Source organism: Homalodisca vitripennis, chromosome 1 (assembly GCF_021130785.1).
Source record: "Homalodisca vitripennis isolate AUS2020 chromosome 1, UT_GWSS_2.1, whole genome shotgun sequence".
Taxonomy (NCBI): Eukaryota; Metazoa; Arthropoda; class Insecta; order Hemiptera; family Cicadellidae; genus Homalodisca; species Homalodisca vitripennis.
In genome coordinates this window covers 80,995,889-81,011,491 of record NC_060207.1, presented here as the reverse complement: position 1 = coordinate 81,011,491, position 15,603 = coordinate 80,995,889, and the positions used below count along the sequence as shown (strand labels likewise).

The 15,603-nt window shown below is 33.1% G+C and overlaps 1 protein-coding gene across 2 annotated transcripts in view; it reads left to right on the top strand.

The window, feature by feature from the left end:
• The first annotated feature begins 1,441 nt into the window (after positions 1–1,441).
• LOC124365487 overlaps positions 1,442–15,603 on the top strand; it is a 103,476-nt gene continuing 89,314 nt past the window's right edge. For both annotated transcript variants that reach the window (XM_046821475.1, XM_046821472.1), the window contains exon 1: positions 1,442–1,528. The gene's annotated coding sequence lies outside the window, so the exon portion shown is untranslated. The remainder of the gene's footprint in view (positions 1,529–15,603) is intronic.

The window sequence follows — 15,603 nt, the reverse complement described above, 5'->3', positions numbered from 1 at the left end:
TCAAACGTGATTTTGAACGTATTCGGTGTAAATTTTAAAAAGAATTATTTTAAAATATATGTGAATAATATAGGTAGATAAGTGTATCAATAACGTTTAAAAGTTCTTGTTAAATCACGTTATTTATTTTTGACTGCAGAGGGTGTATCAAGTAGAGTAATTCAATGAAAGATGTTCAGCAGAATAACTTTCCCACATGAAGTAACCGAGGTAGCAAACCTACCCATCCTTCAAATCCTCCAAAGGTACGAGTTGATATTCTAGGTCTGGAAATTTACTGATTATTGTGTAATGGAATCGCCTCAGAATCTGTAAATATTACGCCACTACTATATATTGTTGCAATATCTTTCGAGGACCCTGTGTTCCGTTCAAGCGGACTCCTGAAGACATATAAGATCCTTACTACTAAACGCAGACGCCTACGGTTGACCTTTACTACCTCAACTGATACCATAGTACACAGAAACCATATTTAAATTTTTTTTATTTTTTGAAATTTGTTATAATATGGTATAGCCTACCCATGAAAAAATAAATGATATGAGTATAAACGCGCCTTAAATTTGGTGTAGTATACAATATTTGTATATTGTAAATTGTATTGCAGCCACTTCAATTGTTTTCAAGTTGTGAAGATTAGATACGCGTATGTAATTAAATTAACTGACTAAAATGAGAATTAACAAAACTAGTCATGCCAGGATCATTAGTGACGTAGGTCTACGTGCAAAAGAGCTCGTGTCCGTCGGGTGTTTATGAATCTCTGAGAGGCCACAGGTGTCCGGACACAGTATACAGTAGAACAGATAAAGTTGTACACAGTATACAGTAGAACAGATAAAGTTGTACACAGTATACAGTAGAACAGATAAAGTTGTACACAGTGTACAGTAGAACAGATAAAGTTGTACACAGTCATGACTAAGCACGGGCTCGTTCTACCTGTTACCCGATTTAACCGTTCTTCTGTACGGTCATCGATAAGCTAAGACTGTTATCTTATATTCCAATATTTCATATCATTACTATGTACATTCACATATAATATGCGATAAAAATGTCGATGATTTCAAATATTTTCTTCAATGTTAATTTAATACTATTAGTTAATACATCCAAAAAAGCCTTATGGTAGAAGGTCTGAATTCAAATAATTTTAAAGTCTGTGATAATTAATAATATTCTAGTGGAATGTCAATATTTAATACAGATGTGTGTCACAAAATGTTTTTCTGAAGAAACAAATGTAGAATGTGTGACTCTAAAATAATCAAAACACCAATAAGAAGATATGAACAGAGAAAAACACGTTCGGCGCCGTAAATAGTGCGGGTGGCCCGTCTGATAAAACACTAACACGACTGGGTGACACTTTCTCTCCCCCCCTCCCCTAGGGCACTCGCCAGCAGACCGCCCCGCCGTCACAGTGTCAGTGAGTACCCACCGGTGACCGTGTACAGGTGTGCCGCTATCAGTGTTAGTGTCCCGTGCTCAGGCATGGGGAGGTGATGCCGCTGAAACTAAGGTAAGTGTTTTTTAATTTAGAACTTCAACTTGTTTGTTGACCTTAGCTGTATGTTTTCTACATATCATTCCAAAATAAATTATTTATTTACTTAGACAATCACTATGAAATTACCGTTATAAACGTGCTGTTCATTTTTACGCATTTCTTCAGCATGGAAAATCGAACAGGGATTTCAACAAATCAAATTAATTTAAAAAATTATAATATTACAGATTCATTGCAATCTAAGTTAAGCAAAAATCACAAAGTAAGTTAAACAATAACAGTTCCTAAAACGTCAACAATTTTCCAAATGATATTCTAGTGGGCTTGTGAATTTCATTTAGGGCATGCAAAGCTCTTCTTTATTATGGGTGATGTTTACTAGCTAAAGCTAATCCTCATGCGGTTGTTTGTGGTTAATAATAATGTAAAGTGTAAAAATTAAAAAAACCGCGTAGCCAATTAAAGTACTTTATTTGTCACTTAATCGTAATTAAATGGATTTACAGGTCCAACAAAGTGCAGGCCTCGTTGTTGAAATGGTGCCAGATTAATTAGTGATCTTTAAATTGTTAATAGACATGTTTGTGTCAATAAATAAAAAAATATAATTTTTTAACGCTTAATTAATTTTTATTGTAAAAGATAATAAAATGTATAATGTAACTGCTGATCTGATTTGAAGCATGGGTCATAATGCAACTGTTTGATAAAGCTGTTAAAACTCGTTCCCCTCTCTAAGCCATCTTAACATCACTATAGCCACTTTGTGAGTGATACATTAACTAGCTATCTAATTTAAAAGGGGTCCTGCCTCCAAAATACATATGTAGATTTTGAGTGATATATTCGATACATAAAAATTATTTGTCAAATACGTAAATATATGTTTGGGTACAAAAACTATAATATACGTTTGAGAATAACGTGAGCGTGTTTCAGTGATGTATTGTACCCCGAGACTTGCTATATTTTTATAATATTATTTCTTAATTGTAGTAATAAACACCAATGTAATATTTTGAACGTTCAATTCCTTATAGAAAGGTAAAATTGTGTTTAAAATAATCACGCTATAATTGGCTTATAGCCAATTTTATTGCTAAGTTTATTAAAACTGCATGGTATAAAATCGGTGCAAAATGTAATATAAAGTTCAGCTTTCGCAGTTAATTATGACAGTGGAATAATCTCAAAACATTATCCTGTGCGCTGTGGGTAATGTATACTCTATGGACAATGAAATTGAAAAAAATGGAGATATAAAACCACAGAAATAGAAGTATTATTTTGGCAAACAATTAATTATTTGATTATTATTGATTCTAATTATTTACCTACCAACATTAGGTTGTATGCAAAAATATTCTATGCTATAAACTTAGTTTTTTTTCTATTTATTGTTTTCAAAATTATTTAATTTTAATAAATACAATGTTATAAGAATATTTAGACATTTTGGAACATCTTTAAAACTAACGTGTACATTTTTTCCGATTTACACAACGTTGAAACGTTGCTTACACAATTGCATTCTTGAAATATTTTGGCCATATTCTGTCAACAGATGTTAACTAGTCTATAACTATTTGTTATATATTCATATATGAAACGCATGCATTATAACAAGTTAGTGGACAGGTATTCACTTTGCTCTAATCTACCCTGTTCCAAGTATTCGAATTCGTTTCTATACACGGGGTTTTAGGCGCTATTTGGACTGTGAGGAGACGTGTTTAGAGATATTCTTATTCACTTTACTGGCTGAGCGTTAGCGAAGCTTCGCAGAACCTTTCTGTTAATGTGTCTGTTCGCAGGATATCTCGAAAATGAATTGGCTACAGACTTGCATGGAGCTTCAATTCTATATAGGCAAGATCGATTTCGATATGATGCATGTAAGTCATAGGATTTGGCAGAAAGCAAGTGAAGCTTATAACTCAGGGGGATATCTCGAGAACGAGTTGAGCTTTGCAAATTGACCTTGAAAGTTTGCATTAAAACTGATTTTACATAAGCAACATCTAATTGTATGGTCCAAGTGCCTCCAAAAAATGTCCCTAGTTTTATTCTTATCGATGCATCTTATACGGTACTAGGTCTAGAATATTTCTATCTTGTATGTTTAACTGAACGAAACTCATATATATATATATATATATATATATATATATATATATATATATATATATATATATATATATATATATTATATTATGTGACATTCTTTGACTTTCAAACAACAACGTTTTAAAATGTTTGACCTATACGGACTAATACATTTTTTTACATTTTCCATAAAATGTCTTGTCATTACGCTTATTCAAGCGATAAGTGGAACTCACTAGTGTTCAAGTGATAGATGTAATATTATTATCATATGCTGGAAGTAATGAGAATTCATGCATGTTCCAATGATAAATATATTATCATAATATGTTGAAGTTAATAAAAATTAAATAAATGTTAATATTTTAAAGATGTGTAGTTACTTAATAAACTGTACGCTGTTTACTCGTTCCTTGAATATCGTTTAGTTCTAGGTGAGGGTAATTTGAATTTAAATTGGATACTGATAACGAGATCTTTCTCTAAAGATTTGATAATGTGTTTAGACCGAACAGAAACCAGTTTGTCCAACAAGTTAAGGAGCAGCAATAAAGGAGAGTAATGTTACAAAACCTTCTCATACAAATTACGCTTTCATAAGACAAAGAACAGGTCCACTTAGTCAATTTGATCGCCAGTAACAGTCCGTTCATGTGAGTTTCCCACCCATACAAGTCTCTCATTGTTAGCTTTAATACCGGTGCGCCGCGATTCTATCTCCCTTCACATCGGCTTTTTGCGATATTTCTTACATGGGAAACCTCAACTCTCTATTAATATGGCAATATTTACATTTTAATGGAAACTTCTTTCGCCTAATACAAGAATGTTGGAATTTTCTATCTAATGGTCTAGATTTCTTTTCCGTTACCGTTGATTCATGGAAAGGAGGTTAGTTGCGTCTGTTTCCCTTAGCTTTGTTTCAAAGTGGAAAGTCTTGTAATCATTAATAAGTTGAAAAAACTTCGTTTGCTTCCTCTATTTCACTATAAATCATTGATAAATTAGTTATGAAGGAGTTGAAGAAACTTCCATATTCAATTGCTCGAGTATATCGTTCATTTCATTCTCGAGATATCCTGAAGATAGGTGACATACTTGTTATTGGACAGAAAATTAATGTTTATAGTTCCCAGTCAGACAGAAGAGAAAATCTGCCAGCTCAGTAGAGTTACAGAACATCAATTTTGATCAGCCGAATTCCATGGAGGGACATACACCATCCTCAATCTATATCTGATCTACACACGAATAAATTGATACAATGAAATAATAAAAGACCCCATAGAATGTAACAACTTCATAAAATATAACATGTTAACTGCCATAGAAAGAGTTTAGTCTGTTTATAAATTTTTTATCAAACTATTAAAAAGCTTGACAAACTTTTTTTAAACATTCTGTTATTGTATCATTGCCATAAAATCGATGTTTAAATGTCGCTAACGCTACCCAAAATCCTTTGGAGTGATATGCACCAACATCGAACTCGATGTTCCTTGTATATAAATGACTTCATGCAAGTCTACAGATTTGTGCGGACAAGCAGATATCCAATTTTTCCAGCATCTCGATCAATAGACTTCGCTGATGCTCAGCCAATTAGGTTTATAATTTATCGATATTGCTATATATTCCATGTGTAGTTGTTCATGTTTTAGCCTTCACAATGATTATCATCCAGGTATTTCCGTTGACCAAACCACGTAGTAAAAACGCCATCACAACTAAAATCTTGAAATATTTCGGCCACACTGAAAAGAACCTTCTTCAATCAACGCGTTAAATATTTTTCTCTCAAAATGGCGATCTCTAACTGTGAGTGCTAAAAACAAATCATCCCACGTAGTGTTCCTTAACGTTTAAGAATAAGGATAAGGATTATGGAGGTTGTACATGATGTAAAAACTGACGTTTCGACAACAGTTATAAAAAATATAAACACTTTTAAGAAAAAGACGATCAATCTCCACTGCACAGTTTAGATGTACACCTCCAACATATGAAGCTCAAATCACGTTAGAAAAAGATGGTACCCCAAAATAATAAATTGTTCACAATGATATTTAAACAATGAATTAAATATTTATAGACTTTTATAAATATTTCTGCTCCATTGAAGAAGATTCAAAAGTGCAGAATTTATAGAATATAATTTCTAAACGATGGATTTGCATAAAGGACATTCTTTTTAATAGATTAAATATCTCAAAAATCATGGTATTGAAGAATCCCGAATATTGCAGACACACTGGAAAAATAATCTTGATCTTTTTAAACAGGTTATAAAGAAGATGTCCTTACTTAATTTAAGGAAAACAAATTCTTGAAAACCCTCGAAATGATGGAACAGATAACCTACCTCAACGACGAAGACTGAGGCTGCATTGCAAGACATAGGTGGATGAAGAAATCGGTTCTGTCGTCCACGGTCAGCTGCCCCAGATAATGAATGCAGACAAGCCATTGAAAAACCTCCATTTGTCACAGTGTTGGTTGAGCGGTGAGTCTAGGAACAGTTAGGACAGCCGCCGCTGTTCCTGTAGCCGCTCGGACAAGAGCTTTCGCTGCCTGTGACATGTCAGAAATTAATGGAAGGAAGTAGCAGTAATTGCAATGGTAACAGCTGGGCCGGAGCTGGTTCTGAAGTGATTAACTACACTACAATGTGCTATAAGCCTTTATTAGGAGGGTTTCTAGTTTGGCTTTAAGGTGTGTGGTGCAAACTTGCAGTGTTCTTCTCGCTGAGGGAATAGAGATTTTATGGAGCAGTGGTCTCGAGTTATTCTTGTACTGAATCACCTATTGTCGTTATAATATTGGTCTAATTCGAGGTAAGAATAAGCATAAATGAACGTTTGTCTAATGCTCTAATTTTGCTGCAGAGAACAAAAGGCATTAGAGATGTAAAATTCTTAATGTAAATTCTATATTTACTTATTCAAAGAAATATTTTGAGAACAAAAAGTCTGAATAACTTTTTTATTTTTAGACAATATACATCTAAATAGTTGTCAAATTAATAAAACGAGTTGGAGAGAGAAAAATGTAATTATAAAATTGCTAATAGAGATAAATATAAAACGTCAATTGATGATTTGTATTGGATCTTGTAGAACTTGATTGTTGGTTACATCACAAATCACAATACCTTGATATATACCACTTAAGAAGGCTTTCAAGGAAAAATAGTCTTAAGAAATGTCACTTCCAAGACATGATAGAATAAATAAAGTGTCTAAAGAGATCTTTGCGACGGTTATATCGAGAAGGCTCAGACTTTAGATATTGAATATAATAATATATATATATATATTATATATATATATATATATATATATATATATATAATACTTCCCAATCTCAAATCACATGACTGTATTATAATGGGCTAGTCATTTGGCAAAATGCAGAATTTCGAAACACAGTGGAAGCTTTTGCTTAAATTCGTACAATCTTATACGTATTGTTGTATATAAGAAATGTAGATTATTCCATTCGGTGTATTTTTACTCAAATAAAATATCACAAAATAAAATATAAATGCCAACTTTAGAGAAAAATTGGTATTTGAATTATAACACATCAATAGCAGCATTATTTACAATAATACATTACACTATCGGCTTAATGTTTTGTTCCCTTGCCTTGTTGTAAACAGTTACAAAGTTTAGGACTCTGTAAATAACAATCGAATGAAATGCATCAAGTTTTGTGACTGGACTGGCGAGTACTTAACGGCTTCTTTTATCATTTATCGTACGAGTACGAGTCTCACATCCTTTCGAAGGTGTTAAAACAGCAATGGGCTCTTTAAATCATATTTTTAACTTATTCCTGAAATGTAAAACACACGTCATTCTAGTTTTAAATTTAAATTTTTAAAAATATTCTTGATCTTCTCTTAGTTTTCTTTCAAGTTCTTCTAAGTTTTCGGGTTAAGTAGTATGCGTAAATGTATATGTAAAGTTAAATTTTGAGAAAATCAAAACATTTCAGCGGAAGACCAGATATTATAGAAACCCTTTAGCGATTTCTTGCTTACGTTTAACGTACGACGTTTCTAAGCATAGTAAATTGCATTTTGAATTTTAAATTATCATTGGTATAACTTTTTTAGACCTCTTAAACCAAACCTAAATAATTGTTATATCAGCGTATAAAATAAAGACTGAAAATAGTCATTTCCAGCTAAATATATTTCCTTTTGTTTGTGTTGTTAACAATTTTATTGTTATTGCTTTGACAGACGGTTGGTATGAGAAAAAATTATAACCTGTGGAAAAGTTATCGTTTTACAATTTAAACCTCTTTGATATTCTTTTATTTCAACCCCCATTACCATGGTAGATGATAATTTTATTTTCCCGGGAGAAAGTCCTCCCATCTCATTTTACAAAAGGCTAGGTTTGGTTCTTATACGATCCAAGTTGTTTTTCAGCCCTCTGGACATTGAAGAAATCCAATTACTGTGGTTGATTACAATACTCTTTCGTTCATATTTACTTTGTAGTATTGAAATATCAGTGCCTTAAATGATTTGTATTTCAATGTGTCCATCAATTCATTGCCATTCATTTATAAATGGAAAAGCTGTTTCCAGATTGTTATGAACTGGGATTAATGCTCTGTTGTGAAGGAATTGATAGTCTCTAAAAACGTTTGAGATCTGTGCATCCTCGTGTTTTCTAGCTGCTTGTATAATGGTAGTAATGTTAATGACAAAGCACGACCGGTAAAGGTACATTTCGATGAGAGCACAGCGCACGAGTGATATGACTTTCTCTGGTGGGCGATCCAAGTCTACATGACATTGAGCCGGCTGACACGCCTCTCCGCACTACATCGGTAATAAAAGATCCCAAACACCGCTTTCTCTACCATGATGCGTCTTTTCTTATATTTTTATAGGACACGTTGCAAAAGAACGGAATTTGAGACTTCTATTATGTCTTTTAAGACAAGATTTATCCTCATTGTCGCTGGCAGGATATTTTTCAAACTCAAGAGTTTAAAAATACAACCTAAAAGGTCAAGGTAATGCGTAAAATTTTATAGGATTGTAAAAGTCACATACCCAAACGTAAAGACTCTTACGCCTGCAAGGCCTACGTTTAGGTCTTTGAATTTTAAATACATATTTGACAGGATTATTCCAAAAATAATACTCACTATTAATTTTTACAAAAGCGATTATAAAATAAATATTATGAACCCTCATGAGGTAATATTTTAGAAACCGATCTCTTGAATTAGAATCTGATTAAATATTACAAGAGAATGGTTTTGTTTTATCCAAGCGTCGTACGAATAAATAAACGGCACATTTTTTTTCTTTTTTTTATACACGAGTGTATTATCCAACGATTTGCAACTATCAAATGTTTTGAGAAATTCATAGTGACTCCATCCAAAATAGACAAATGTATTTCCATCCTCAATTTGTTTTACATGAAATCAAAGGTATATCCTTTTCAAAAACGATTATTTACTGATGTTAGCAATGTTGTTTTAAACTATCCTTAATTAAAAATTCAATTGAAACCACGTTAGATTTTAAAAATATTTGTTTTATACGCCAAAATGTAACTATTTATGAAAATCTGTATTTAAATTATTTAAAAAGTAAGTGTAAATACTAAGAAATTGGGTTTGGGGAAATACATTGATTTGACTTTTAATAAGAATATAATGATAAGATACTTTTATCATGTATATCACGAATTTAACCTTATTTTAACCAAAATTACTATCGCAATTTTTCATTAACTTTGAATAAAAGATTTCTGAGAGATGACAATAAACTATTATAATTTTATTAAAATATTTGTACAACTTAATTTCCTATTCCCCAACAATACAATTCACTAACTTCACTCCCATACCAAATTTGGTTAAATATTATTCCATTCATTGGTCACGACTAATACTTGTAAATATACATATATATATTTAAACCCCTTTTCTTACCTGCCCAAAAAAGTATTTTTCCTCTGAACACTAAAGGTTGCATTAAAGATAAAAACACTTCCCTATATGCCTCATACAAAGGGACAGTACAAAGCGCTTCTCTTAACGACAATATTAGAACCCATATCCAGATTTAAAACGAACTCACTCTTCACCTGTAAAGTGAAAGTCTCTGTCTCAATAATATACGATGAGATTGTAGAAATACATTCATCAATTCAAAATAAGGTATTTGTCTTCATTTAAAAATTTACAAAAGTACTTGTCCATGAATAAAATTAGTCAAAAACACTTTTTTCTTTTAAAAAACATGCTCTGTTCATTTTGAGATCCTTTGTAAATGAACTAAGAAATAAGCTAAGGGTAAAATAATGCGTTCTAGAGAGATCTTTTATTTTCGCTAGAGCATTTCTTTAGATTTTATCTATCATCTTTAGACTCCCTAGAGCATTTCGCAGGAACACTGGTCACAGCAATTACTACTGCGGCAACAGTAACAACAGATCATTCAATTACCGCTAGAATATTGTATTAGCTACAAACATAGAACTCAGTCCAGACAATCAGCACAGTAATGTTCTAACTACAGCTATTGCCTCAATTATGCAGCCTTATACTAACATAATGACTTGAGCGACCGCTTTCATTTATGGTGTTGTGCCAGATAACATTCGGTTATTGTAGAGAACACGTGGCTAAATGTTACAGCTGGTGTTGCAGCATTTCTGGGGTTAAAATGTACATCTGTGTAGGGGTGATTGGGGAGGAGAGGATGAATTCAAAAAATTGAAATATTGTTCTAATAAGTTCTTCATGCCACTCAAAGGTTCTTATTTAAACCGGTTGTACCATATAAATGCGGTACAGTTGGACCAGAATTTTAAACGGTTCGGCTACTACATTAATAGTGTTCTCTGGTTTTCCTTTGTTACAGAAATTTTAGTTTTCACAAACTATAAAACATTTTGCAAGTGTAATTAAGAGAGTGTTTGTCCAAACTATGGATAATACAAAACTAAACAGGGAAAAATTCTATCTTTGATCACTTTTCCCCATCTTTTGTGTGGAAGGTATATGCTCCAGATCTTTCGGCAGCTTTTGACTGAAATTGTTGCACCAGTTGGAAGCATACAGCATCTGCTTCACAAATAACTCTTTAACTAGCTTAATAATAAACGGTGATTTTATCAAAGAACTGGTAGGAGCAATAAAAAAGTTATCTATGGAGTTCCAAAGTGAAGCCTTTTCCTGACTTATGAAAATAACCTGAATTTATCATTCCTTTGTTAAAACATACCTCAGTACTCAGGAGACTAATCAAATCAAATAAAAATATTTATTGTTCAAAGACATATACATGCATAGAAAATAGTCATTAAATAGTTTTTATTATATAATATCAGAAACTATGTATTACATAGTAGCAGTAGTATAAGTTTATAAATACTACAACCTAAAATATTAATTGCTTTTATACAACATTGTCATTAAAACTAAAAGTGATAGACAATAACACATCTGTTAATGGACACGACACTCTTTTTCCATTCAGATACTGAGAGCAAAAATATTATACCCTGAAATTGTTTTAACTAAATATTCACAAAAATATTTTCAAACCAAATTTTACAGCATGATCTAGGTAGTTGTATTTTTTTTAATTTAGATTAAAACCTTGAAGAAGGTTCTTGTCCCTCTTAACCATATACATTTTAGTATGGAATCTAATAGTGTGACCGTGTGTAAACAAATACAGGGGACAAATGTTTCGGATTCAAGAAATTTCTGAATTAACTTAAAATTATGTTTTTAGTTCTTAGGTTTACATAGATGGCCAGTGTCTCTTTATCAATCCAGCTTATCCGATAAATTTTGTAACAAAAGGTTGCCAACACAATTCAAATCATAAAAATAATTAGTTCTTGCTGTGAAAGCACACCTTCAGTCAACAAATATTAAACAAAAATTGAAATTTGGCAAACGTTCGTCACATTTTGGTGTTATTGACAAGCCTACATGAAAAGGTTTTCATAGGGTCGTGCAAAAACACTCCCTGACATGGAGGGGATATATCTCTTTATTCCTGTTAATCCGGGAGTGACTATACTGTTTCATCTATACAGAACAAAAAAAAAACGATATAGAACGTGTTCTGTTTAAATATAGAACACGATGGTATCAAAAAGCCGCATTCAAACTAATACGAAGTTGGGGTAAGGACAAGAAACAGACTTGCCGAGTAGTTAAATAATAAATAGTTCTACTTAAAAATAGCTTAAGTTTATAAAAATAGTTGTGGAACAAAATAGTTTAGTTTGCTTCTATATAGTAACTTTTACATTTCTACATCAGTTCTCCTTACTCAACCTGGTAACTAATACGTAAACCAAACTGAACAAATAAAAGGCATCATTACTAGTATTAAAATATATTGAGGTCGCTTTTCATAGGTGATAATAATAGGAATGATGTAGATGCAATCGCTCGTTAGCTCTTAAGCACTATATGAGACGTACCGCCGTGCCACCTGGTTGCTGTGTCCCTTTGTATAAAAGGGTCTATTTAAATTAATATAAATCACTTCACCCTCAGTCAGTGAAGCATTTGCCGCCACAGTAGAAGTTACCTGCATAAAATGGCTCTAAGTGTTGCCGTGACATAGATATGAAGTAAAACTTGGTTACTGCACGAAGTTTCTCAATTTCTTCAAGGATGTTGGTGATTAATCTAGTCGCTCTAATGTTAAACTACAGAGGAGTTCTACTGCACGAGAGGAATGAATAATCTGAAAATGATAAACCAATCTCCTGTGTTTCCCAAGAAGTTGAGAAAATTCTTCCGGTTGCTATAACTTCTTCCGGTTTGCACCGACTCAATTCCTTGCTAAATTGGACGGTTTCTACATTGAAACAAGTTCTCGTAAGCGATTATGTTTTCCTTTTTCAATGACTAATTAAGTTAACATGATTTTGCGTGACAGATGAAATCAGTACACGATCATTTTGGTTTCTTCAGTGAGATTCACTTTATCGTACACGTTTTTAAACACATTACCTAGGAGACAATTGCTTTTCCAACTAAAAATGTAAATACAACTGGTATAATTACACTGTTTGTGGGAGTAACAGAATAATATTAGAGTTAGACCTTGAAAAGTAAAAGAAAACTGTATAAATCATGAAGTAATTTTTTATAGTATTGAAAGGTCGCAAGTTAGATGGGTGCGCAGCACCATGTAGTGGTGTGGCTCTAGAAAGGTTGTAAGGAGTGCCGCAGGGCTCTGCACCGGGTCTTATTCTGTTGATCATCAATCATGGCTTAGTCTGATTCACACAAAGAGGATAACGAATCATTAGCCTTTGTATATCGCTCACGTTGTTGGCCAACCGGTCGAGATTAAATAGCTCTCAGAACACGAGAGCTTTCATTGTTGTTACGTGTTTCTTTCTCGGGTTGCTTTGTATAGGCTCAAGTCAAACAAGAAAACAGAGCATTCGTAAAATTTTAAAGTTGACATTTTAGCTTGCAATCGTTTAATGATAAGAAGCTTAAAAAGATTTTACTAATATACTAATACTGATTATAATCTTTATAAATATAAATAGAGGTCGAAAATATTTACTACGTTATTAGAGTTTAAGTTATACTACGATTCCCAAAGTGACATTTGAAGAGTTATAGAGTTGTAGCTTTATACTTACTCTTTTGTAGTTTTAAAAATTACATTCAGTAACATTTTAAGGGTAGGTCAATGTTATTTGAGGTGTAGACTGTTTTATTTATGATGGTTTGACTATGTTCACTATGTATTTTATGTGCGAAATAATTCTTCTGGGCAGGATTCTCACAACTTGGCAAGAAGTGGTGTGACGAGTCTATTGAGGGGGTCATGAACCCAGGGTCATCAACAGGGTTACTGGAACCTCTCGAAATGTCTCGTCTTCAACTGTTGGCTGTACTTTCCATTCTCGTCGATATAGTAAAGGCCAAGATTATAAGCAGCAGTCTGTAACCTTTAAATACACTTCTTTTTATTGCTGTATGTCCCGATAGATTTGTTTTGGCCAAATGTTTGTTATGCTAATAACAATAATTTATTTCCTATAAACTCTAGCTTTAAAGTCTCTAAAACTTTAATTCTTATGTTGTAAAAGAAAACTACTAAACCAAATAAAATAATAAATAACGATTAATAATCAAACAGATGTTTAATTCCTTGTTAACGCATTATCTGCCACTGCCAACAAACGTCCTTCAAAGACACATTATAGAGATCTGGAGAAGAACAATGTTAACAATGCAGCTGCTTTCACTTTAATTGCAGGAACGAATCCGATATTAATCACAATTCCTCGAGATTTCTAATCCTTTGCATCGAGATAGGCTTTCAGAGAACACTCAGCACCTAGTCTGAACCGAGACCTACTCCACTTCCTCCTTTCCAGTTATCCAATGTTGCGCCTGCCCTGGACCGCGGGCCACATCGCGCCTCCAGCTATGTAAATGGCCGTGTCACGACATCAATTGTTGATTCATCACCGTCATGCAAAGATTATGCCACGAGCTGCCTCTTGATGACATATCTCGGCTAATCTAAATATATATGAGGCTGTGGTGAGCCAGTGATGTATGGAGATGATATGATCTAACAGCTTCTGCAAGTAGGTGAGCCGCTTCCTTATTAGTTTTCTTCGCATCCTTGCCCCTTAAGACGACCGCTTTTATTACCATTGTTTGCTGTTTTTAGCTTGTTGGACTTTAATTGACTATACAAGTGTTTGTTATATGCCTTTTATATCTTTCACATGATACCAAAAGCCAACAATAGGATAGTGGTGAAATCTAATCTATTCTAAAACTAATTAAATACTAAACTAAAAGCAAAAATATTAGTTACGATTCATACTTTTGCCACCTACATTCATGTCTTTATTGGTGTTGTATTCTGCTGAAGCTGTCTTTTATGCAATATTTGATATCGAAACAAACAAAACATGTAACCAAAGCTTATATTTCACTCTACATTTTTTTTATTAATTCAGGCTAAATGGGGGAGCTAGTGATAAAGATGGCCAAAGTTAAAGAACGTTTAGGTTGAATAAATAATATCGCAGATTCGTTTCCTACAATATTACAACCAATTTATTACTGTTCATATATTTCACTACTCTCTATTCTATGACTCCCATAAATCCACAAAGTTTTGATTTAAAAGAATAATGGCGGTAATATTATTGACATCAAATTAGAAAAAGAGTACATCTTGTATTTATTTGAATTTAATATCCATGGGTTTGGGCATGTTGAAGTTTTCTATTAATAAAATTAATTACATATATTCACTGTTTACTATGGCACAATTGATAGTGGTGCAATATTTAGAGTAAGATTTCCTTTTCTTAACTCAATAGCAGCCTGCCACTGTAAAAGGGACCTGATAGCGACTCTATGGCTGGCCACAAGAGGTCTTCGCTTTCCACTGCCGACATCCGTGGAATGTTAAGGCGGCCGTGCGCCACTAACATCAGCAATGGTGTCTTCCCCGACCCCTATCACTTACGTAACAAAGCTGATATAATGTGGATGAGTCACTGTTCATTTACGGTCGTGGTGGCCTGTTACGTATCCGATGACCACGTACATTAGTATCACTTTGAGTTGTAACCCGCGATTATTTGGTCGTGATGATTTTGAGCGTATCCTAATGACCCATGGAACGCTCAGAGCCGAGCAATTAATGGCCCTCTTCTTTTATGAGTTCTTTGTGGTTAGGTTATAAAGAGAATCTCAAGTTCTAAAGAAAAGGTGAGCTCATGTGCCGACAATGATTGGTGGTTGTATGTTGTTAATATTGTTGTGGACTTTGCCAAACTACGGCTGCTTTCTTGTGTATTATCTGGAACACTATTTCTTAAGAATAAATACTATAAATAAATATGTACATGCGATTGAACAAAAGATAAATATATAAGGTTTTAACTTTACAGAGATCTGAGAATTTTTTTAAACAG